Consider the following 24,036-nt stretch of genomic DNA (forward strand, 5'->3'; position numbering starts at 1 on the left):
TACAGGAACATTTCACTGATGCAGTTTCACTGGCATCGCCTCAGTTTGAGCAGCTTTTGCTTCTCGCGATTGGACGCCTTATCTTTGTTCATAGGCTTAGTAAAAAAATGCAACCTCGTCAATACATAAAACTTAATCACATCCCTTGTAAGAGCGCAGGAGTGCTCGCTGCAGCCGACTTCTTGGAGTTCATGCCCTTGTAGAAAATGTAAAAACGACATCATGCTCCCATTATGCTCTGCGGGTTGCATCAAAACACGTTTTAACAGCAAGGCGCTGCTTTGGTGGAAGCCCGTTTATCTTTGTTTCCAAGACAGAACTGGAAATAGATTCGTTGATCACCCGAAGCTCTGCAACACATTTCTCGGCGTTTGCCAGCTTTCTCCGTGCGCGCAGCAATTGGAGGGCCTTCCTGGCACTTCGTTGTTTGTATGATATACTCGGCTTTTTCTTAAAGGGCCCCTGAAACGGTTCGGGCAAATTTTGTATATAGACGCGTAGGGTACAGCTTAAGCACAACATTCGCGCCACAATTTAAGTGAAGCGTTAGCTACAAGCGATTAGAAGTTACCCTTCTCCCAAGCCATGCATTTCCTCCTCAACTCGTTCGCCGAGCGATCGGGGCTAAGCTCCACCTTCACTGGTACTGCGTCACGATGCGACGTCACATCGTCCACTTCCGGTTGTTTTGGAGCCCGACCCCGCCCGCGCGAAACCTCTCCGTTAGCCGCTTGGCCGTCGACCTCAAGCGAGAGCTATCGAAGCAGCGTGCCTTGCGAGCATTCTGTCGTAGCGCCGAACGTGTCTGGTATTCCGGTAACGCAAAATGATAGACAGTTGGGCGAGTTGGTACGGTAACATTATCGGCGCTCGTCCTGTCTGCTCCTTTCTGTGTCCGTGTTCGCTTCGCGCTACAAGCCAAGATAATATATTCCGGTAACCACAGGCAAGCTGGTCATTTCGGCAAATGGCTGGAGGTGATAAACTCAAGCTGATGAAGGAACTTAAGCGTAGACGTACGTGAGCGGCCTGATCGGTTTGCACGGTCCAGCCACTTGTTGGCGCAGCGCTTAACCAGCCACGCAAAGCGCTAATATTGATCTAACCAAGTGTAAAACATTTTAAACATTTATAAAAACAACGTGTTGATGATTACACTCCTGCGAAAAATACACGCCAGCAGCCCCCCCCCCCCTTCCCCAAAGAAGTATACACTTCGTTACTGCGGCTGTGTATGGTTGAGCTCTGTGCCACCAGGTGGCTGCACCGTGCAGACCATTCACATTTGCGCTTCTGCTCATCCCGTTAGGGCACAGTCAAGTGGCCACACCCTGTCCCCTTGCGCTTGCGTTTGCCCTAATACCGGACTCGCGAAACGCTATTGCGTTAGTAATCTTCCGGTGTAAAGTGACTGCCACAAACGCGCAAATCCTGGCGCCGATCAGATAGCGGCAGTCCGATGGGCAACAGCCAGTTGGCTCGTATGCTGCCTTGCAGAGGGACACGATGTCGCAGCTTGACGTATTACCAGTCGCTACGTTTGCAGTCCACAAGGCAACAAAGTCGAATCATAGTGCTCGCGAAAAGACTGAGACCGACTCTGACCGCGGAGCTCTCGTCAAAATGGAGTACTTTGTAACACAAGCAGACGACACCTGCTGTGTGCCGGAAGTGCTTCAGTGTACTGAAAAATTGTTCTTGTGCATTCTCATTAGGTTACTTTCTTTTTATAAAAACAAATGAACTAACATTCCAACTATTACGTACATCAATTGTTTACCATAAAGTTGGAAAAATTATTGATCACGCGCCCTGGTCAGCCAATCGGATAGCTCGCCCCACTGACGTCATATGGGTGATTTCAGTCATATGGGTAGGGGCGGCTTAAAATTCTGCCGAGCAGCGTGCTGCGATCGGCAGCGATGTGCATTTTTACCCAATGGGCCATGAATGTCCACTGGATATCCAGCGGACAACAATTAGTGGACATTTGGATGTCCTGCGGACATCCGCACATATCCTCCGGATGTACTATGGACATCCGTTGGAGCTTAAGGCGCAACCAAGGTGGCCATCCAGCGAATGTCCCATGGACGTCAAAGCCGGATATATGGATGTCCCAGGGACATTTACAGCAGGCTATTTGCTTTTTCAGGATGTCCACGGGACATCCGTTGGATACATATTTTGCTAACATGGGATGTCCGAGGGATATCGACTTCTTAAATTTGATTGGACATACCATGCCAGCACCAGATGTGGTCTTCAACCTCTTGGGTCAGTGCCATATTCAATGTTGTTGCAGCATTTATATGTGTTTCTACTGCAATATTTATTAAATGCTACAACACACAAAGAATTAAGGCATTGATCCTGAAGGAGACCTGTCATACTGGTGCACAGCTAGGAAAAGACAATGTTACAGCTTTCATTTTTATTCACAGGAAAGCAAAAAGAAGCAAGAAACAGTGGGATTTGGTCTTGTGTTATCACAGTAGAAGAGCTTCTGCATCCACAGAACAAGCACTGCAAAGCCTATCTCCAATGCTTAAACCAAATAGCCTGCAAGTGGATGTAGTGTCACCAGCTCTAGTGCATCAGAAAAAAACATAGAAATATCGGGGTTGATCAGCTGGTCAACTCAAATCTTTACACATTTTTTAGGAAACTATACTTTAGTAAACCTAACACAAAGACAACACCAAGCACTAAATGTATACAACTGCAAAGCACGATATGATGAGACTTGTCTCTTGCCACCAGAAACAATAAATAAGGTCACTTTCATTCACAGAAACATAATGCCATGAATCTGTCACAGCCGTTATTCTTGTCAAGCACAACAATATCCGTACAGATGGACATGGTTAACGTTCAATAGTTTCTACATATGCAAATAAACCTCTGAAGCAACTTTATTGAAAGATGAGTGCATGAGACACAGCTAAAAACATTTAAAGACATTAAATTCCAACATAAACACGAGCTCTGTTGCATCAACCCAGTTAGAAAGTGAGTGCATAAAACTTATCTAAAAGTTCAGTTTTATGTCAAATTAAAAACCACCAAGAAAAACAAGCATAGCTGGGACATGTGGACCAAGCCCACCATTAGTTTACAGATTCTGACTAGATTTCACTAAATATATATACTCCAAAGCACGATATGATGAGAGACTTGTCTCTTGCCACCAGAAACAATACATAAGGGCACTTTCATTCACAGAAACATAATGCCATCAATCTGTCACAGTCGTTATTCTCGCCTAGCACAACAATATCCGTACAAATGGTCATGGCGTCTACATATGCAAATAAACCTCTAAAGTAACTAAAAGATGAGCGCATGAGACATACATCTAAAAACATATAAAGACATTAAATTTCAACATAAAGACCAGAGGCTTTACCATGTCAACCCTACTACAATGTCAGGGCATAAAACATCTAAAAGTTAAGTTTTATGACATTAAATTAAGAAACACAAAGAAAACCAAGCATAGCTGGGATATGTGGACCAAGCACACCATTAGCTTACAGATTTTGACTAGACTGCATTAAATACATACATGATTGCACACAGGCCACCTTCTTTCAGCATAACCAATAAAGGGAACTACACACTACCTCAAAAAAAAAAAAAAATGCAGCCACTGCCACTCACAATGGGAAATACCGCATTATATAGTAAGAGCCGTTGAATAAAGAAGTTTAACATTAGTATTGGTAAGAATAAAAATGTATCGCAACATCATTTGCAACAGAGAACAATTCATGTAAGAGCTGTTGAGCTTACTATCAGTAAAGTGCTTTAGTTATCACAATACAGCCATTAATTACACTTAGGGAGTAACTCTGTAGTATCCTAAGCTCTGCAAAGCAGTTGAGGGATATATTAGCATATTACAATACAGCTGCAGCACGAGAATTTAACTTATAGAACTATTTTCACAATATCTGAACATTAAACCCAGTCAGCAGTGCAAACAAAAAACCACGAACTTCACTATGTGCACAACTGCAGAACAAAGTTCTGTCAGTAGCTTCAAAAAAAAGTGACCTTCTCGAGTATGAAACTAATTGCTTAGAAATGGAGTACGCTGCATTTAAGAGTTTGGTAGCAAAACTTATAACACAGATACTGCCTCAGAGTGCTAGAAAATGTTACAAATGGTAAACATACATACAAGAGCACCAATATTTAGCTTAAATTCTTATTTAAAAATTCGCACTTATTGGTTCCCCATCCTTGCTGAAATTAGTCAAAAAGAGCATTTTATGGTCTGGATCATTCAATTTAATACATGGCAGTTACTTAACTGGCTTTTAAGTAAACAAAGTAAAATTGCCTTCGCTTCCAGGAATGCAAGCTGCTTCCAAAGTGGCACTAGCATAAGCTTGTGTTGCTGCCTGAAGGCAGGTACAGAAAGCAGCAATGGAATGAGAGTTACCGTGTGTTCCAGAGGAGTGGGCAATACGTGGTAACTGGACCTGTACAGCGTTTACAGCTGACTAGACATTTTCACCTATCTCGTATGACTGCAACAGTCTCCAAAGCACTTGGTAACAATGCAACATAAACTGCTCAGGACTTTGAAGATCACTATAACAGTAGATAACACAGATACACTATAATGTGGACACAAGTCAAAAGTCGAACTTGCAATGTTCTTTAGTTCAGCTGTATCTTTAAAAAATTATTCATCAAACAAAAAGAAACACTATGTTGCACATAACCCCAAATGCCTAAAGTGGATGCTACCTGCAAAACATGAATTGTGACAGCACTCTTCACATTTTTTAAAGAAAAGGTACTATACTGAAGTGTGGAGGTGGCACATCGGTTGAGAAATCCCCATGAAGGTGTGGTTGAGCTGGTTGCCAACAGTGCAGGGTCCTTGTCTTTGCCATGTGCTACCTGCTGCCATCAATATCCACAGAATGACCAGGAAATCAGAAGCTGGAAGCCTTGGACCCTCTGCCGTGGTGACAGTTTCAGTCAGTATCTGAAACAGCAAACATGCCATGACAAAGATGATTGTCAGAAGCTACTAGTGAAATGGGATTTTTATAGGCGTCTACTGTGCAACATCTCATTATCATGGTTTCAGTCAGCTGCAAAGTGGGAACATACATTTCTACATGACTAAGAACAAGGACAAACATGTGGACAAGGGCAGCAACAAAGATGGTAAAACAAGTAAGGAACTTTGGGGCCTTTCTTCCGAGCCAGTTTGTGCAGTGTACAGGAGCCTGGCAGAAGACTATACAAAGAGTACAAAAGTTGGTCACAAGCTCAACAAAAATTTCACCATATCGACTGCTTAGAACACTTACACATTAGGAATACTGGCACAACATACATTTTTGTGCACTGTTCAGGATTTTACACGATGCCACAATGTGAATTCCATTACCTGCTGCCTGCTCAAGTTGTCTTTGCTATGGCTTCTGAAATTTGGTGGCAAGGCGCTCGGGGGCATGCCGGAGCCACGATTTGATAGAGGCCTCAACATCAGCAGCAGTTGCGTTTGGCGCTTTGCGAGCACCATCTGAAATTTACACGATTCCTAAATCATCTTGACAATAACAGCTGTCTTGGTGAAAATACAAATTTCAAGAGCCAAACAGTCTGAACCTGCGAAACAATTTAGAAATAAATTACTGCCTACTCAAAGTCCTTCCACACATTGTAAATTTATTACATTGAATAGAGTTGGGCACTTCAACTGCACTTGCTTTTTCAAATGATAATGAGGCAGAACACCAGCCAAAACAGTCTAATGATTGCTTTGCATTTTTTATTTAGGCTGCTATTTCAATCATCTCACAACGCCTTGCACTGAAAGGCTACATGGTGATCTTACACTGTATTTATGCCCTTCGCTTTTTACCCAACAAACTATAATATTTTAAGTTTTTAGCTTCTGAAGCTAAGCCTGGACCTTTAAAGTGTTACCAAATTGTTGATTTTTTACCATGTAGGCTTCTTTAGTCAACATTAAAATTTAAGTACACAGTGAAATTGCAGCATCCTTGCAGTGTTGAAATATGCAACCCATAGCAATGGTGATAACTGACACTGCAAACTTACAAAATAGATAAACGGGCAGCATTTAAAAAAAACACATTCGTATATGTATGTGGCAAAAATCAGAACAATGAGCATGTTTTCGTTTTTCCTGGGGAAGGCTAATTCTGTGTAAAACACAAAAGGAAAGCACACCTGCTATGGCTTTAGCAATCTTCAAGGCGGGGAAGCTCAGTTTTCCTTTTCGACCCATCCAGGAAAATTGTGCCGCAACCTCGTCCGTGATGCAGTATGACAAGATTCTTTTTGTTGCCCAGTAGGCATCTTTCCCACCGAGCTGTGTCAACTCATGTACATGTGTACAAAAGAGAAGAAATTCTTTTCAACAAAGAAACTTGGGTGATTTGATTGTTTTAGAATATGAAAAAGAGTATTAAGTCATAAGGCAAGTAAGCAATGTACGAAAAACCCATAACATTCTTCATATTGCAAAACTTCAGTGTTTCAACATTTTGAATATTCATTATGAGTTCGATTAACTGAAACAAGAAAGCAAGAAAGAAACATAGCTTACCAGGATCTTAAATTTTCCAGCATCGAGCTTGTCATCAAACTCTTGTAGTTCTTCAAGACTGCTTACTGGATGGCCTAAGAGATCTGCGCATTCGGTGACTGAAGAAGTAGGGAGCATATCGCACAACTTGTTCAAAGTGTCTGCTTGTTGTTCTAGCATGAAGCGAAGCGTGTTCAGCAGTCGTAGTACATGCCGCTGGAAGTCTGAAAAATATAGTAAATAAACGATATTAAAACTTAGTAGGATTCAAGAACATTTTAAGCAAACAATTTTACTGAAAACTGCATTCATATCTTTCAAAAGGTGCGTACTCTTCTCTGCACAACAATGATGAGGTGTGTTTTGTGGCCGTTCTTGCTCTATCTGTTCACATGAAAAGCACAATTTCAATTCATTAGTAGTTTGGGGTAAATGGTTAATGATTTACTTAACTTTGACCTCGCTTATCTGGCACATACCTGCATCAACAGAGTGGTTATCAGACATGCCTTGTGGCGAGTTTGTCTCTGACAACTGGGTCTCTGCAGTGTGAAAGAAGAGAGTAGCGAGCCACAAGAGCCGCTCCACTTGTTGGAAAATCTGATATGCAACAGATAGTGACAAAAAGCCTAGGAGAGCAAAGAAAATTACCAATAGCAAAGGTTTACTAGTTCAATTATAAAACTGAATTATGGAAGTTAACATATTTTGCCGCATCTTACGTCTACAATGCTTGAGAATTCCTCTATGCATGGCTCTTAAGAAGCTTTAGAGCTATCTGTGGTTCTAACCTATAGGTTAGAACCCAGAAAGTTACTAAATTTGTTACACACAAAAAATAATAAATACGCACATAAATCGTAATTTTGTAATGAGACAGCTGTATATGTGTGAGAATACCTGGTGTGCCTTTGTCTCCCTGGCCAAATGTGGGCAGACTTGTTGCTTCATTCGAGGTTATTCCTAGAAAGAAGCACATGTAGTCCATTACGTAATGATTCCTATTAGCATTAATCACAGCCATACACTGGCCGTGAAGCGCAGTATACTCCTATATAAAACAAACTTACAAAAGCTCCAATATTTATACTGAACTTCAAAGTTGCAATTACGCAGTTCAGTGTTGCAGGATGAATTTCCGTTGTAGCAATCTCCTAGAATTGCAGGAATGTCACAATTCTATTCATGCTATACTCCATGACAAACATTTCTGGCAAGTGAATAAATGTGAGAGGGGCAACTAGCAAAGTTTCGGTGTATATGCAAGGTGAATACCTTGCTGAGACTCGTTGAAAACATATGCTGACTAGACATTCAATGTGAAATTATCAGGAGGCATTCTAAGCGTTGCTTCTATTTTACTATGAAGTTGGCAGTGCACTGCTGAAACACAGGGGAAGGGCGAGATGGACGAAGCGCTTCGTGCCATCTCGTCCTTGTGCGTTTTATCCGTGCGCTGCCACCTTCGTTATGGATTATTACCAACACGCCCACTCGCCCGTCATTTTAATTTTACTGTTTGGAAATGCGTCTTCAAGGGGAGTATGGTAGCGCGATTCAAAGACGGGACAAGAGAAGACACAAAGGGACACACATATAGCGCTCACACACACAAGCCCACATTGCAACCCTCGTAGAAATGCGCTTTGTAAATTTAAATAGCCTATTGATAATGGCACATGAGCATTTTTAAGAACAGGCTAGCTACGAATGCAGCTACCAGCTTGCTTTTCTCTTCGAACGAGCAGTTATTCATGGCTGATATGCAAATATTCAATGCAGATGAAAGAAAGGAGGTGGTACATTATAACATCGGAGGGCTGAGAAAAAATTGGCCTCATGCACCAACTGAGTGCTTGCAAGGCTAAAGCTACGTCCTTAATGTAATGCAAATCACAGCTGCATCTTGAAAGGTAATGGCAAATACATTTTACAATACCAGATGGAGAATTATTTAGAATGGCTGGCAGTCCTGGCTGGCTTGTGGCAGTTTCTTCCTCCTTCTCTTCACTGTCAGAGTTGCTCCAGGCTGCTGGTGGCCGTCTACGCCTCTTCAATGGGGGCATTTGAGTTTCCCTGGCCAGGTCTGAATGGAACTGACTGTCATTTAGCTTTTTCCGGGCATGTTCATAGGTAACTGAAAAAGTGCAAAATATGATCAATATAATCACCCCTGGCTTAAGACTTAAGGTGACTGAAATGCGCTTACCAAACAAACCTTTCACAGCAATTTCATACAGCTTCCACCATGACTGTGGTAGATGCTGCTTCCGTGCCATTTTCCCAGCCTTCTCCACTTTTACATTATGTGGCCAGACGCACATGCTCCCGGTGACCCAAGTAGTTGGCACAATTTCAACCTCTTTAGAGGCAGTAAACTCCACAATAGCATAGCTCATCTGGAAAATAATTCTGAATTGTAGTGCCACCATTGCACAAAACAGCACTTCCTAATTTTTTTGTCAAGAAAGCCTTTTAACTTTGCAAACAGTACAAATTTTCATTACTATATATAAGCACACTGTTGCTTCAAATAAGAATAGTACCATGGTAACTATGTATATAACTGACCATTACATGCTCAATCATGATCAGGCTTTCACAATTACGCAATAGCAGAGAGCTAATCAAGAATTAAGTTGAACATAGAATACACTGACTTGGCCTAGGAGAAGCATGTTTCAAAATCATTTTTCAAGCTTTGTCAAGCTGTAGCTCTCAGTGTTTGGCCAGAAAAGCCAGAAATCTGCCTATACGACAAAAACATAGTCATGTTGGCTGTTGAAAAATAAATTCTGTACCAAAATGCCTTCATCGCCACATGATAAAACCTTAAGTCAAAGCATCGTTGACAAGCCATAGGAAATGTATTTGCAAATGAAGCCAGACCTTTAGAATCAGGAGAGACTAAAGGTTTGCATGGCAACAGCAGAAAACAAGCTCCACACTTCAACTTCAAAGTTCAAGTAATATCGCTGTGCTAAATACCAAACTAAGATGCTACATAGAGAGGCCACAACAGTTTTTATATAACTGTTGTCTTGTCAATGGTCCTGCTAAAACGCTTCAAAGGATCCTCATGTAAGATACTTGGAAAACAATCTGTAGTCACCAACATTTCTTGGGAATCGAAAGGAGCAGCTAGGAGCCAAGAAAAGATATACACATACTTTAGAACAGCTACAGATGGCCAAATACCTCACTATTGTGGCACTGTCTAGTGGCATGAAGAATTATTTTACAACAGCCAGAAAAATATCAGTCAGGCCTCTCATTCACTACCACACTCATACAAGAGCTCGTGTGAAGGCAAATAAGAGTGTTCAGGGAAAAGTCAGCACCAGAACAAGTTCCTCACTGCTACAAGGAAAAAGCACAGAACACGACACTAAAATGAGCTAATCTTGGAACACATACTAAACGGTGTGCAACTCTGGCATTACTACGAACTGCTTCTTCCATGGGAGCTTGACCATCTTTCGCCCATTGCTCACAGGCCACACTTTGAGGTCTGAAAGACCTGAAACAATATAAATATCAAGTCTTGAATATTCAAAGGGGTGTGCGTAGAAACCTTTTTATGCAAAAATTCTTGACCAATGATGCAAATGTCTTCTGTACCCCTCATGGAAGCAATGTTTCTTGCAATAATAATATGTTCACCCTGCATGTAGCAGTTGTCCGGCTCTTCTATGCTCAGCACAAAATTTTGATACTTCAGAGTTTTGAAGCATGGAAGACAGCATGTAGGAAGGAGTGGACCGTTTTCACAAGGTTGTCTGGGAATAAGATCATGTTGCCTGCAAGGCAATTCAGAAGCAGCTGAATTTACCTGTGCCATTCTAATTGCAAGTTGTTGTAATGGTTTCCCATGTTTGCGAAGGTGCCTCTTTAATTGCTTCATATTGTTTTCAAAGGGAAACGCACTGAAGCAGTCCAATGCATCATGGCGTTTGACGTCATCAGACAAGTGTGACAGGCAATGGACATTGAACGACATATGCTCTTTTCCATACAAATGGGCAAAACTGGCAACAAAATGTTTCAGAAGTGCCCCGGCATAGTCAGCATGATGACTGCACAGCTGCTTGTTAACCAAAATTGACAGCGAGGCATGGAGAAGCAAGAAATGTTTATAAATGTCATCTGCGAGAATGCCGTTGAGAAGAAGAGGCCTTGTGTAGCGCAGAAGAAGCCTAAATTCAACAGCCTTCCATCTAACTCATCGACACCCCTAGGCTTACGTGGAAATTCGTGCGGGATGTAGACACAAGGCTATGCTTTGCTCATTGAAAGTATGGCGTTGAAGTGGTCCCAGTCGAACATTTAAAGGACCTGAAAGCCACAGGGAAAAAAGCTTTTTCACAACACCTAACAGAACAACATGCATATAGTCGAGAGGGACATCACACACAGTGTCAAGCGGCAACTCAACAAGAATTGACGTTCCTCTGTGATGCTCGGAGTCGTGCTGCTGCCTGAAGCTAGCATCTGTGCGGAGGGGACAGTCTGAATCGGGGAACACAACCTTGCCTCCAATGTATGCACCCTCAATGCAGCAGTTGGGACAGCCATAGTAGCCACTGTGGCCTTTGGTCATCATTACGAAAGACCGTGCTCGAGCATCACAAACAAGAGCCTTCAGACAAACCTCGATTGGCTTGCCATTGACAACAAGCCCATTCGCCAGCAAATACTGCAACTCATCAACGAAAGCTCTCAAAAAGTCATTGGATGAATGCGGCTTTGAAGGCCCCGCATAAGCCCCAATAACAAATTGCCCAAAGCCCTCACCACAGTTACTAGCTCTACATTGTATAGGCCAAAGTTGCATTCTTGAGCTTTTTATACGGGGCAGACCATCTACATTGACAATGAGTGAAACAATCCTAGGAGGGTCTTTCACGAATTTCAACGAATGTTTAAGCCTGGCAGCGAGACCAAAATGACAATATTCGCCCGGAGACAGGGCCACCACGGGGTACTCGGTGTTTTCTAGTCGCGAGGTTTTGAGGAGTGCACGCGCGTCATCAGGGAGGTCAAGTTCGGAAAAGATGCTGTGACGTTTATGCCGCTTCAATGCTTTTCGCTTGATGTTATTCTCAACTACCCATTGACGCAGTGCCTCTCGAAAGGTTTCTTTTTGCGGTGCTACTTCATCTGATGAAACAACGGGCACAGAAGAAAAATGCAAGTTTTGACATGAGGCTCCAGGCAAATCATTTGAATCACCTGACGAACTATTTGATGATTGTGTGGAATCGGCATCACGACTCGCAAAAGGTGCGATTCCATGCGAGGCACTAGTAGAATCACTATGCACAGCTAAGTCATCATGTTTTGCAACTGCCAAACATTGTGGCTTTTCTCGACATGGTTGGGTGGCGGAGGCCGCACACGCATTGTCTCCCAAACACTCCGGTAGAGCGCACAAGGGATCAATTAGCAGATGTGTCCTCCTTGCTTCCCGCGATGCCTTCTCCGTAACGAGCTTTTTGCGAGGCCTCTGCATGTTTGTAGAAATCCTAACAAAATTTGATAGTCACAACTGTCACCTGGCTTCTAGCGACTACAAGCAAGAAAGCACTGGTTGCATAGAAGCGATCACAGCCTTGACAAGCGCGCGGTCCTGCTCGTTTTGGTCACGTTATCCTCAGACAAGGACTTCGTCCACGGCCGCAAGTCGGACACGGTATCTCCAGTCGTGAAGCTCTACGGAGCGCAAAGCCAGGTGCGCAGGTGTCAAAGAGGAAGTTGTTGAAAAGCCCGCTTCGTGTTACCATAAAAAAGAAATGGCGACCGTCCCCTACTCGCAACTCCCGCAATTCATGCGACACCTAGCGGCAGTAGGGAGAAACGCCATACAGACGTCCAGTCGCCGTGTGTGCCGTAGAGGCTGCTGTCGCGGACGAAAGAATGGAGCTGCTAGCAAAGAAACAACGAACGGCCAAGCAGTCCTGCTGTGTTCCTCGGTGCGTGTCAGCGAGATGGAAGGACAGCGATATTTCCGTTCACGCATTTCCCTCCGAGTCGAAAGGCTGAAGCCGCAGAACCAGGTGGATCGCTAACCTCCGCATCGGCAAGGCTGTGACGCTGACAATGACTATTTGCTCACGGCATTTTGCACGGTATAATTTCTCCTTACCAAGTGAGACACTATTGTGAACTTGTGAACTCGAACCTAATGCATGACCATTCTGCATGGCCATTATACATGTCGCTGTGTCACCTTATGTAAACACGTTTCACATTGCGAGGACTGGCGATTGGGCTATGCATTATTTGCTGCATATGTTAGCCGCAACGCGAAATTCGAGCACAGGTTCAAGACCTGTCACAGCGGTTTCTCCGAGGAACGTCTCCTCTGCACTCGTTAACCACATTGGCTGTAATTAGAGCTCATGTTCGACGCTTCACAGCGGTTTCTACGAGGAACGTCACCTCTGCACTCGTTGGCTACACCCGGCCGTAACTCGGGAGGCTTTTGATGCCCAGCACGTCTCGCGCAACTTATGCGGGCGTCGGAGATTCAAATGTTTACGAATGACGTACTAGCAAGTTCGGGAAGTGTTGAGTGTAAACGTGCCACGTATGTGGCATGCTAAAGCGGAATAAATATCATGCGTGGCGCGGATGAACTTGCAGCACAGGCGCACTGCACACGGGCACTTCCCAGCGCGACTGATTGCGAATTTGCCACTAGCACTTGAGATTCTCCGACGCGCTCAAGAGTGCCCATATGACACTGGTATTTCGCACCGACGGCGAGCCTATCACGTTCATTGCAGATGTCTGCCACTTACGCGACAGCCACATGTCAATTTTACACGCGTTTGCTAGTTGCGAGGAAAATTTACGGCGTCCGCCGTCTACTGACGTGTCCCATATATATGATCAGTATTAGTACCTAAACTAGCTTTATCTGTATTAAATCATCCCCAAGTCAGTGGCAAAACTACTCCAGTCATGTGGTGGTGTTTGCACCTGTGTACTTTGTGTTATGAGCAGCTTTCAACTACATTTTGCAGATGCTACATTCGGTGTACAACGTTGCATAGCCTTGCATACTCAAACCGTGCTTCATTTCCTTGCAAATGCTTTTTTATAAATATTGTGGCCTTGTTTCTGAGGTAAAAAGAAAAAAATTCGGGGTGCAGCCCATATTGAGGCACAATAAAGCATAAACAATTCATTTATTTTTTCAGATGTAGCATGTCAAAGACGGCAGCTGAAAAAAATGCAATACCAACTGAAAACCTGCCAAGGACGTCATGTTATGATGAGAACAAGGATGCTCATATGAAAGCTTTCACTGGCAAGACTTCGCCGACGTGCGTATCGGTCAGCCAGAACAAGTTAGTTTGACTGCATGGTGCAGCACTTATATGCTTATGGTACATACACCATGGCTACAAACATTCAATAAATGTCAACACCTTTTAATGCATTACAGATTGAATCAAGCAAAGAAACTGCTGCCTCCCCATTAGAAGCAAAGGTGTTGCCCCATGCACCTGTCAGCACGACCACCATGGTAAATTGGCTGCCTGCAACTTGTGCACACATTGCTTCGCCACTAATTCCTTGGGATTAAACTCTGACGTTGCAGGACGATCTCCCATCCCCTGACAGCAACAGCATGGACAAAATAAGTGACAAAGGAAATATGGTAATTTCTTTTTGCATATTGTCACGTGGTGGTGACGTTAAGAACACAGTAGCAATACTGTGAAAGGCAAAACTAGATTTTATTGGGCGAACCTGTGCCCACAAAACAGGCTACACTTATAGCACAACGAAAGCGGCGAACAGAGTCGGCGATCGTCGGAAATCTGATCAGCGGGTCAAGCGCGTCGGCTTTTATACAACAGTCGTCGAATGTTCCAGACTAATCGTTGGGACCCGCATGCCTTCCACAAAGTTCTACAACATTCGAGTCACGCGATGAAATCAGATAACACAAGGTTCGGCGACAACAGACAGCCGGGTAGAAGCATCGATAACTTTCCAGAAACGTCGGATACATGCAGGCGCGTCCCTCGCTGTGCGATTACAGTTGTTAAGCGGCGAAACGTGGTCGGCCGATAAAGATAAGCGCACGTGTCAATATGTATGTGTTGTGGTAGCTGTCTTTACCTAGACGGTGGCATGCTTTCTGGATTTACATCGTAAAAGCATTGTAGCACGTGGTGTGTGATGGGTGCACATTAACTGCAACTTGTGCACACATTGATTAACCACTGGTTCCTTGGACTGAACTCTATCTGACATTGCAGGACAATTTCCCATCCCCTAACAGCATGGACCAAAGCCTTGCAAACACCATAAGTGACAAGGACATTGCAAATATGGCAATTTATTTTTTGTATATATTTGTGATGTGGTAGCTGTCTTTACCTAGCCGGCAGCATGTTTTCTGGATTAACTTTGTGAAAGGATTGTGGTGTGTGATGGGTGCAAATTAACTGATGCAAAAACCCTGGTTTTCCTACTTCCAACATTGAATTTAACACATTGACGTGCATTATTGGAATGACAAAAAGGAAGCTGCATCTCGCGTCAGATATGTCAGACATTATAACTCTTGCTTTTGTTTTGTGACAGGAATGTGCTTGCCAACCTGGCCCCCGGACATTAATGGCAGAGTACTCAAGAGAAGAAAAAGACGTGGTAAATTTCCTACTAGAAATAGCTTCAGGGACAAGGCTTACAGAAAGCAAGGCTGTCCAAGTGACATCGGGTACTTTTCCACAGAAGTTTGCGAACACGATAAATAGTAGCAACGTAAATTGCCATCATTCGATGTTCTGAATGCTCGTGTGACGTGCTACACAAAAATTCATCCATTTTCAGGACGGCACCAGTTATGTGTAAAAACAATTGCATTGACATTGGTGAAATTGAAACATAATATTTCCACTGAATTCTTGAGTCACCTTTTTAACTGTTCTCTAACTACATGTAGCAACATAATTGCAGAGACTGCTCAGTTGATGTCTGAAATTTTAAAAGTAACTGTGGCTGTGCCACCAAAAGAAGATGTTGAACATTTGCCTGTCTGTTTTAAACACTTCAGTAATGTGCGTGTCATTGTAGATTGCACCGTCATTCCTATCAGCCAGCCCAACTGTTTGCGATGTGCATTACAGACCTACCCCTTCTATAAGAAAGGTTTCACGGTTAAATATATGGTGACTGTGCCACCAAGTCGTCTTAGTGCCCACATAAGCCAAGGATATGGAGGCCGCACCTCAGACAAGGCCCTGTTTGAGCAAAGCTGCCTCATCAAGCAACTAGACCCGATATCAGATGCCATAATGGCGGACCGTGGCTTTCTTATTGATGACATTTGTGTGGACAACTTAATTGAATTAATCAGGCCTCCATTCAGAAAGCAAAAGCAGATGTCAAAGGGTGATTCACTTAGGACACAAAAGATAGCATCAGCAAGAGTTTATGTAGAGCGTGCTATACAGCGAATGAAAATATTCAGTGTTGTCAACAAGAATCCCATGGAGCATGGTGGGATTAGTTGACGACATTGTCATAATAGCTGCAGGCATCACAAACCTTTCATCACCGATTTTAGCAACACATCAATTTTTGTGAGTCTTGCATCAATACATTTCCCAAACGTATTTTGTGCATCGTAAAAGTGGTTCGTGCTTTCCATGCAAGGAAGTTTTAAAAACTTTACAGGAGTGGAAGCGCCATGTTCCTTACCATCAGAGGTGAAGCCAGCGCTTGCCCTTATTTTACATTTGAAATAGACCTTCGTTGGGTTGTCCTCTTACAGATCAAGTGGTTTGGCTCTGGTAATGTAATTGCGCGGCCAATTAGAAACTAAAAGCATGTTGTTCCTGTCAGAAGTATTACCTTCCTCTGAGTATTGATTACGATATTTCTCAAACAATTTACCAAGAATTTCAGGCTTCATCTTAAAACCAGTAACACTAAGATACACGTCAGCCAGTCTCTCTATGGCAAAATAAGTCACGTTAATGGGGTTGAGACATCAAATTTTTGGCTTGCGCGTTCTTTGTTTCAAACGTTTCTTATTGCTCCAGGAAGCATGGTGCACACTTGAATACTCTTATATTCCAGTAACTCTTATATTCTCAGTAAATAAGTTAATATCGCATTATTTATGTGAACAATTTTCAGTTTCGGTTTGTGGGCGCAGAGTTGGACAGTGATGTCAATGTCTAGGAAGCTTGGTCACGTGGGCCCACCAAGCTGTGACGCACACACTGCTGCATCGTCTGGTCTCGCACACACATTCTGTACGAGTGCAGGCAAACAAAACCACGCCGACAGTTGTCTTGGCTAGCTGCGGCAGCTCCAATTATGACTCTACGACTGACGCGGCTCATTGCCCTCTAGACTCGAGCCTCTCTAGGCGTGCCCGGTGCTGTGGGTCACCACTCATTGCACGTCAATCTAATGTGGTATGACGTCACTAAAACTTTCGTTGTGCTTCCAACACAGTGACATCGGTGTCAATCGCGGTAGCGATGGGTTTCGATCACGAGAACGAGCATTTAGGCACTCTTTGGAAGAGAATTAAAATATACATTAAACATTTCTGTGTCCAGCACTTCATGTTTAGTGTCTTTGCATACAGAGGAAGCCTACAGTATGCTTTTTATAGCCTCGAAATTTGGTGTCTCAACCCCTTTAAACTCGTGGGAAGTGTGAGGAAAGCACTTCTTTTCCTTCATTGAAAAGTAATCTTTTATAGTGCCTCTCCTAAAATGGTGGTGTTGGTTCACTTTTGGCACATAAATTCCCTCCAACAATTTTTTTATATTCCTTGATTTTATTGTGTACTTCCTTACTATAGCCTGTTCTAATGTTTTCTTTGCTTTTTTTTACATCTCCACAATCTTGTGTATTGTTGCAGCCCATTTGAACTTAACATGTGTTGCTACGTTGCCTGAGTTTATTTTTCTTTGTTAGGAAAACTTAATTGTGCATGGCCTGGTAAGGGCCCCTCACCAGGCCCTATTGCAAATTTTGGTTATGGACTGGTATATGCAAGGTGTCGTCTAGAAAGCCTTTTTTTTCAAATTTTTTCAAAGATTTTCAAATTAATTCACCCGATGTCACTTGGACAACCTTGGTTTCTGTAAGCCAAGTACCTGAAGCCATTTCTAACAGAAAATTTGCCACATCTTGGGAGATGGAAGAACCTGTCCTGTTACCATGCTGCCAGAAGGCAAGCGTTACTACCAGCAGACATTTTGTCTCTGCCTCGACTAGGGTGCGCAAGTGTTCTTTCGCTGCCTTCTCCAATACCAAAGCGAAAAGACCATGTCACATGAACGTGTCGTACCCCGCAGTATTTTTAAAAATTCTTCACAATTCTAGTGGCACGTTTGCATATTCGGCATTAGGTGATTCACCTGTAGTCATGTGCCATGGCTGGCGACATTGCAAGTAGCCTGTATTGCACAGAGGCATTTGTGCGTGTGACCTTGGCACCGTCAAAGCGTGGCGGCCTTGAGAGTAAGGGCATGCGGTCTTCTGTTTGGAAATCCAGCATTTTTTATGCCACTCAGCCATTTCATACTTTTCAGACACGATCGTTGCCATGTGATCTACATGCTGAACTTGTTTGCATTGGCCAAACCTGCAGACTTCAACACACTTTTTGTAAATTAGCATCTTTTGCAACTTGTATTCTTCATTGAAGTGCTGATTTACACTACACATTCTGATGCAAGTTTTCATCTTATGGTATTCCGAGATATTTGCACTTCACTTATGATCTGTGTGCATAGAGTTGGGGTTATTCTTCAATGGCTGTTTGTTGTCCCTTGCCTTACTTGTATTTTTTCACAAAACAAACCACATGCACTCAATTTTTTGTTCACTGTACTCAGTGTCAAGGTGTTTGCCTCATACGTTTTACTCAAGCCCATTTTTGTTGCACTTTTTAGCATATGAGGGTATATCTTGCCAAACAGAACATGAGAAGTAACATGGAACAGTGTCAAACCCGCATACGATGAGCATTTAAAAAGTTTGGCCAGCAGAGTTGAGTACCGTGAAAGAATGGTTTGATTCAAATGACCCCAGCTGGTATATGTACCATAATTTATGCTTCTTCCCAATTTGTTGAATACAGTGCAAATGGCTGCCCTGGGAAGCATAACTAAACCACCGGTAATACAAGATGGGGAGACACTTGTGCAGACTTAACATCAGTGAATGATAATTATTGACCTCCAGAGAGCATATAGAGCTGTCCTTACTATCAACATATCAATAAATGGAAAGTAAGTGACATAAAAGTTTAATATGCACTTAACAAACACTTAAAGGGGCACTGAAACACTTCCGACTGATCATAGTGACCACACTGCAAAAGGACATCGCCTGCTGCAAAAATTTCTCGAATCATTGAAGTGTAAGCGGAATTAGTAGTTATTGCACCGATGCATTGCTTTCTCCTTTCGTCTCAGCTAGTGTGCTGGAAGCTACACGGCGCATGGCAATGAGCAAGGTTCTGCTCAAGTTTCTTTTTTTTTTACACATTGCTACTTGTGGTTCAGGCACGCGTGGCACTTTCTAAACGCGAGATGGACGCCTGGAGCTACATCACTTACAGAGACCAATCAATACACACGGCTGTCTGATCGTCCTGCGAACAGGGCTTGTGGTGGTCGTGCTATCTATATTATGCAGCATGCCAGTTTCAGGGCCCCTTTAAGAAGGGCACAAACAAAGACAACAAAAGTTGGTTTCATGAGTTCTGCCTGAGTCGCCACTGATATCACGCAGTTGCTCGTGCACAACTTGTGAAACAATAACGTATGAGCCATAGGAAACGAGCAGGCATGTCGGCCAAAAAAAAGATATGTATTCTGATAGGTAATCTCAAGCGCCACAGCACAAGGTGAAGCTAAGTTGCAGTTTGGCACATAATAGCACATAATAGGATCTCTTCTGCTTACAACGGTGCACGCAGATGAACATTTCACTTTATACAATCTTTGCAATATGAACAGCATTAAAACGCAATGTAGAGATGAAACATTAAAGGGACTGACAACTACACCAAATGTGCCAGGATAAGGTGCAAGGAGAAAGAGCCGAGATGTGCTTGCACTTTTGCGACAATCCAGCAGTGCACGAGCACTTTGCCTCCACGATCGATGGGTCCCGGAATGCGTCGGTGATTCTCACCACAATCTCGTGCGGGTCCGCTGTCACGCCGGAGGTTTGCACACACGCGCGACCACTTCTACTTCATTACTCACTGTACCACTGGTACCGACTAAAATGAGGTGCTCGGCGTTCACTACCCCTTCTCCCTCCACAAAACAGCGCGAATTAACTTCGCACTGCAAGAAACTTAATGTTTTCACCAAGGACAGCGTACGCGGGGACTTCCGTAAAGCCGCCATACTGCACAGTGTAGCCAGACCGGGCCAGGCTTCGCAGCGCCCCCTAATGTTGATTTGAGTTGCGAACAGCGTATCCCGCGCAGAGAAACTGGTGGCAGTGATGATGATAGACGCAATTTTAGTTTTAAAATGACATAAACGTGAGCTGAATAAAAATGTGTAATAATTCTACTGTACATAATTTAAAAGTTAGAAAATGCGGTAACAACAAATTTACTAGCAGCTGAAATGAAAAATAGTGGCGGCCCGCGTTTATGGATGGCGGTGGCAGTTACAACAGTTGGCAACTATGATCAAGTAATGGCGGCGCGCAGCAACAAATTGTAAACACGCCAGTACAGTGGCTGGAATAGGGGAAGTGTGATTACCGCCAAGCGGCTCCTACGGCAACCCACAGTGCAGCCTCATGATGCATCCGTGAGGTGGCGCTCGCCGTCGTTTACACGTCAAGCTGAGCGCATGGGAGGCCTATATGCCCACGTTTTCAGCACTTTTTGGCTCATTTTGAGTGGTTTCCGTACGCTGTGCGCTTTTTCTGGCTTGTTGAAAATGTGCATGTGATGAGCCGACGTCAAAGCCACTGTTTTGTGCCCGGTTGCACAACCGGGTACAAATCGTGCAAAGAGAAGCTGTCGCTTTTCGGTGTGCCCAAGGACGAGGAGCTTTTTCTGAAGTGACAGAGGAATATCCCAAGAGCCGACAAGCCCCTTGAACGCAACGCCGCTGTTTGCGAACTTCATTTTGATCCTCAGTTTGTGTTACGTCATTTCGAACAGAACATACAAGGTGAGACGGTGCGTTTGGAAAGAAGCAGACCGGTCCTTCAGCCCGATGCCGTTCTAACGAAGTTCCCGAACGTGCCTAAGTATCTCTCCAAGCCCGTGCCCAAGAAGAGAAACCCAAAAGAGCGACTGGACCCCCAGGTTGTGCCTTCGAAGAGGCGGCGAACAGTTCCGCAGGCCAGCGACATTTCAGCGGAGGCACCCGCACCTGCCTAATCGGACCTACCAAGAACTTCGGATGCCAGAAACGTCACCCTCCTATCAGACAAATGGGGAAAGCATGTTTTTTGTGAAGAGCCGCTAACAGTGTCGTATAGTGAGTGCCTGCCAGGGCCGAACATGGGTCTCCTCCATGCTCAGAAGCTTGTTTTGTTCCGCAGCGAGGGCACCGCTGTCAAGCATCAGGTGTTCGTCCGGGGTGTGGAACTCACGGCGATAGACGAGAAATGCGATCCAGCATCCGTGCTGCAGGAGGTTGATAGCATGCAGGTTTGCGCAGGGGCGGGCTTACTGACTAAGTTCTCCCAAGTTAGCTGCTCAAAAATGATAAAATGGAGCGAAGGCTTTTATCATATACAGTGTAAAGGTGCCGTGAGCGAAAATGAGATGCGTTGCGTAGCCTGCAAGTATTTGAGAAGGCTTCTTATTAATCAACGGTGCCGGGAAAAGAAGCGAAATGTGAGTTATGATTATGGAAAGAAGTTGAGGGCAAGAACCGAAGCAGTGAGACGTCTCAGAACCAAAGTAAAAAGCTTGGATCGAACCATCACTCAAATGAAGCAGGAGAATGAGGATATTGAAGAAAGTACTGTGCTAAAAAAGATCGAAAAGCTTCCACAAAAACAAAGAGTTGCAATCATGCAGTGTTTTGAGGCTGGAAGCCGCAAATCTGTCAAAGGGATGCGCTATAATCCAGAGTGGATGCTAGAATGTATTATAATGCACATGAAAAGACCACGTCTCTACGAACATGTACGAAAACAAAACATACTTGTGCTGCCTAGCCGCACTTGTCTTAGGAAGTATATGAAGAAATACAAAAGCAGATTTGGATTCAATGCAGCAGTGCTTTCTGGCATATCAAGAAAAACGCAAGAGATGACTGAATTTGAGTGCCATGGTGGCCTTATTGTCGACGAGATGAAGCGTGCAGAAAACTTCGCTGTCGCAAGCGGCTCTGGTAAAGTGGACGGGTTCGTTGATCTTGGCCCCTACACTCCTGATGCTGACAAGACAGTTACTTTTGACCATGGACTGGTTATTATGTTTCAGCCTCTTTCAGGGTCATGGCATCAAATCCTTGGTGTTTTCGCTTCTAAGGTAAATGTTAAAGCACCGTTGCTCTCGAAGATTCGTTTGGAAGCTGTGCTGCTTTCTGAAAATGCTGGTCTTAAGGTTGACTATGTCACCTGTGATGGGGCGTCATGGAATCGGGGAATGTGGCGCAGTTTTGGCATTTCAGCAAGCTCAAAAGCTATCAAACCATCGACAGCCCATCCTTGAGGAGATGACAGACGTCTTTTCTTCTTCTCCGACTTTCCACACTTAGTAAAATGTGTCCGCAATGGCTTCATCAAGGCAGGCTTCAAAACACCAGAGGGGCATGTGGACGTAAGGCCCATCAATATAGCCCATGACTATGATAAGTGTCAAGTCACATGGAAAGCAATGCCAAAAATAACTAATGTCCACTTGAGTCCTAATAACTTTGAAAAAATGAAGGTCAATTTGGCATTCCACCTTTTTAGCCCACAAGTTCTGCATGGCTTGTTTTTGTACAAGAACAAAATTGCAGATTCCTGTGACCACGCCGATGCTACAGCAAAGTTCGTCACCTTCATGCATAATCTGATCGATGCAATGACATCGAGAGTGCCATCAAGCTCACTCAGGCCGAACTCGAAAAAAGAAGTGTTGAAAAAAGCCCTTGCATATATTGATGAGTGGGAAGCGAACACAGGGCCTTCAAAGGCTGGTTTCCTGTAGCCTGGCACTGCCGAGGGGCTTAGAGTAACTTTGAAAGCCACTCTGGAACTCTTGGCCTACCTCAACGAAAAAATTGGCTACAAGTACCTTTTAACTTCAAGGCTTAGTCAAGATGGAATTGAAAAGCTTTTTGGCATAATACGCCAATTTAATGGCTGCAATGATCACCCGACATCGGCCCAGTTCCTCACAGCAGTGAACTGCCTTAGCTTTTATAATCTGGTAAAAGCTCCATGTACTGGGAATTGTGCAGGCGGAACGCTCGAGGCTCTAGTTGGGACAGCTGAATTAGCAAGCCGCGTCGACACCCTGCTGGACTCTGGTAAACTGGATGAAGCATCTAGCATTCTGCAGACGTCTCCGACCACATTAGCGCCCGATCACATATATCCAGAGCAAACAAGCGACGCCAGACTGGTGTACTACCTGGCAGGATATGTTGCACGACGAAAAGTCCTCGCAACAAAATGCCGAGATTGCTTCGATGCTCTCCTTACACCACCAGAGAACGCAGAAAAGCAATTTTCATCCTTCACAGCATTCTGTGACCAAGGCGGCCTGCTGTATCCGACACGTGAGCTGTTTGCTTTTGTTGAAGCACTGGAGGACTCTTTCACCATTTGGTTTAGCTGGAACAAGTTGCACAGAGATAGCACCACAGAGATTATGCAGCACATGCAACAAAGGCCACACGTTGGCTGTGTTGCCCGTAAGGAAGCACTGAAAAGCAGTATTGTAAAGTTTTTCATCATGACACGTCTTCACTTCTACACAAAGTCTCTGAACAAAGACCGCACTTCCACAAGGGAGAAGAAAAAACATTTGAAACTTAGCAGAACAATTAGAGGACCATGTGGAGATGCGCTTTCAGCTATGTCTTGTTGAATTTTCTCTGAAGTGTGTTTTGTATATTACTAATCTACCTGAAACTAATGTGACATTTAAGAAACCTCTAATTACCATGAATTTTGTTATCAGGTGAATGATTTATTGTTCAGTGTAAAAGCAATAAACAGTTCCATCAGGAGTGTACAGTAGGGATCATATGTTTTCCACTTTTATTTGCATGAAACTAATCACATTATTTGGACGAATCCAGCACAATACTTATTTTACAATTAAATAATGATCAGCGCTAAGAGAAACGTCTAGTTATAATTTCATACGCGTTGGAAATCCACTTTAATTCAAGCCATTTCTTCAATAAGAATCAATTATCATGAATGCGACTACTGCATTCATGCTGTGCAAAATTTTTGTGCTTAGAACTAGT

General features: G+C 43.7%; 1 long non-coding RNA gene and 1 pseudogene across 1 annotated transcript; one reads left to right on the forward strand and one right to left on the reverse strand.

Annotated features, from left to right (window-relative positions):
* Nucleotides 1–2,436: 2,436 nt before the first annotated feature.
* Nucleotides 2,437–6,801, reverse strand: LOC129388157 (uncharacterized). The gene is made up of 3 exons (XR_008615187.2): nt 6,226–6,801; nt 5,417–5,551; nt 2,437–5,005 (listed from the first exon to the last, which is right to left on the reverse strand). It is a non-coding gene; the product is annotated as an uncharacterized lncRNA (long non-coding RNA).
* Nucleotides 6,802–22,416: 15,615 nt separating this feature from the next.
* Nucleotides 22,417–23,710, forward strand: LOC140215189 (uncharacterized; annotated as a pseudogene).
* The last annotated feature ends 326 nt before the right edge of the window (nt 23,711–24,036 follow it).

The sequence above is a fragment of the Dermacentor andersoni genome, chromosome 1 (assembly GCF_023375885.2).
Source record: "Dermacentor andersoni chromosome 1, qqDerAnde1_hic_scaffold, whole genome shotgun sequence".
Taxonomy (NCBI): domain Eukaryota; kingdom Metazoa; phylum Arthropoda; class Arachnida; order Ixodida; family Ixodidae; genus Dermacentor; species Dermacentor andersoni.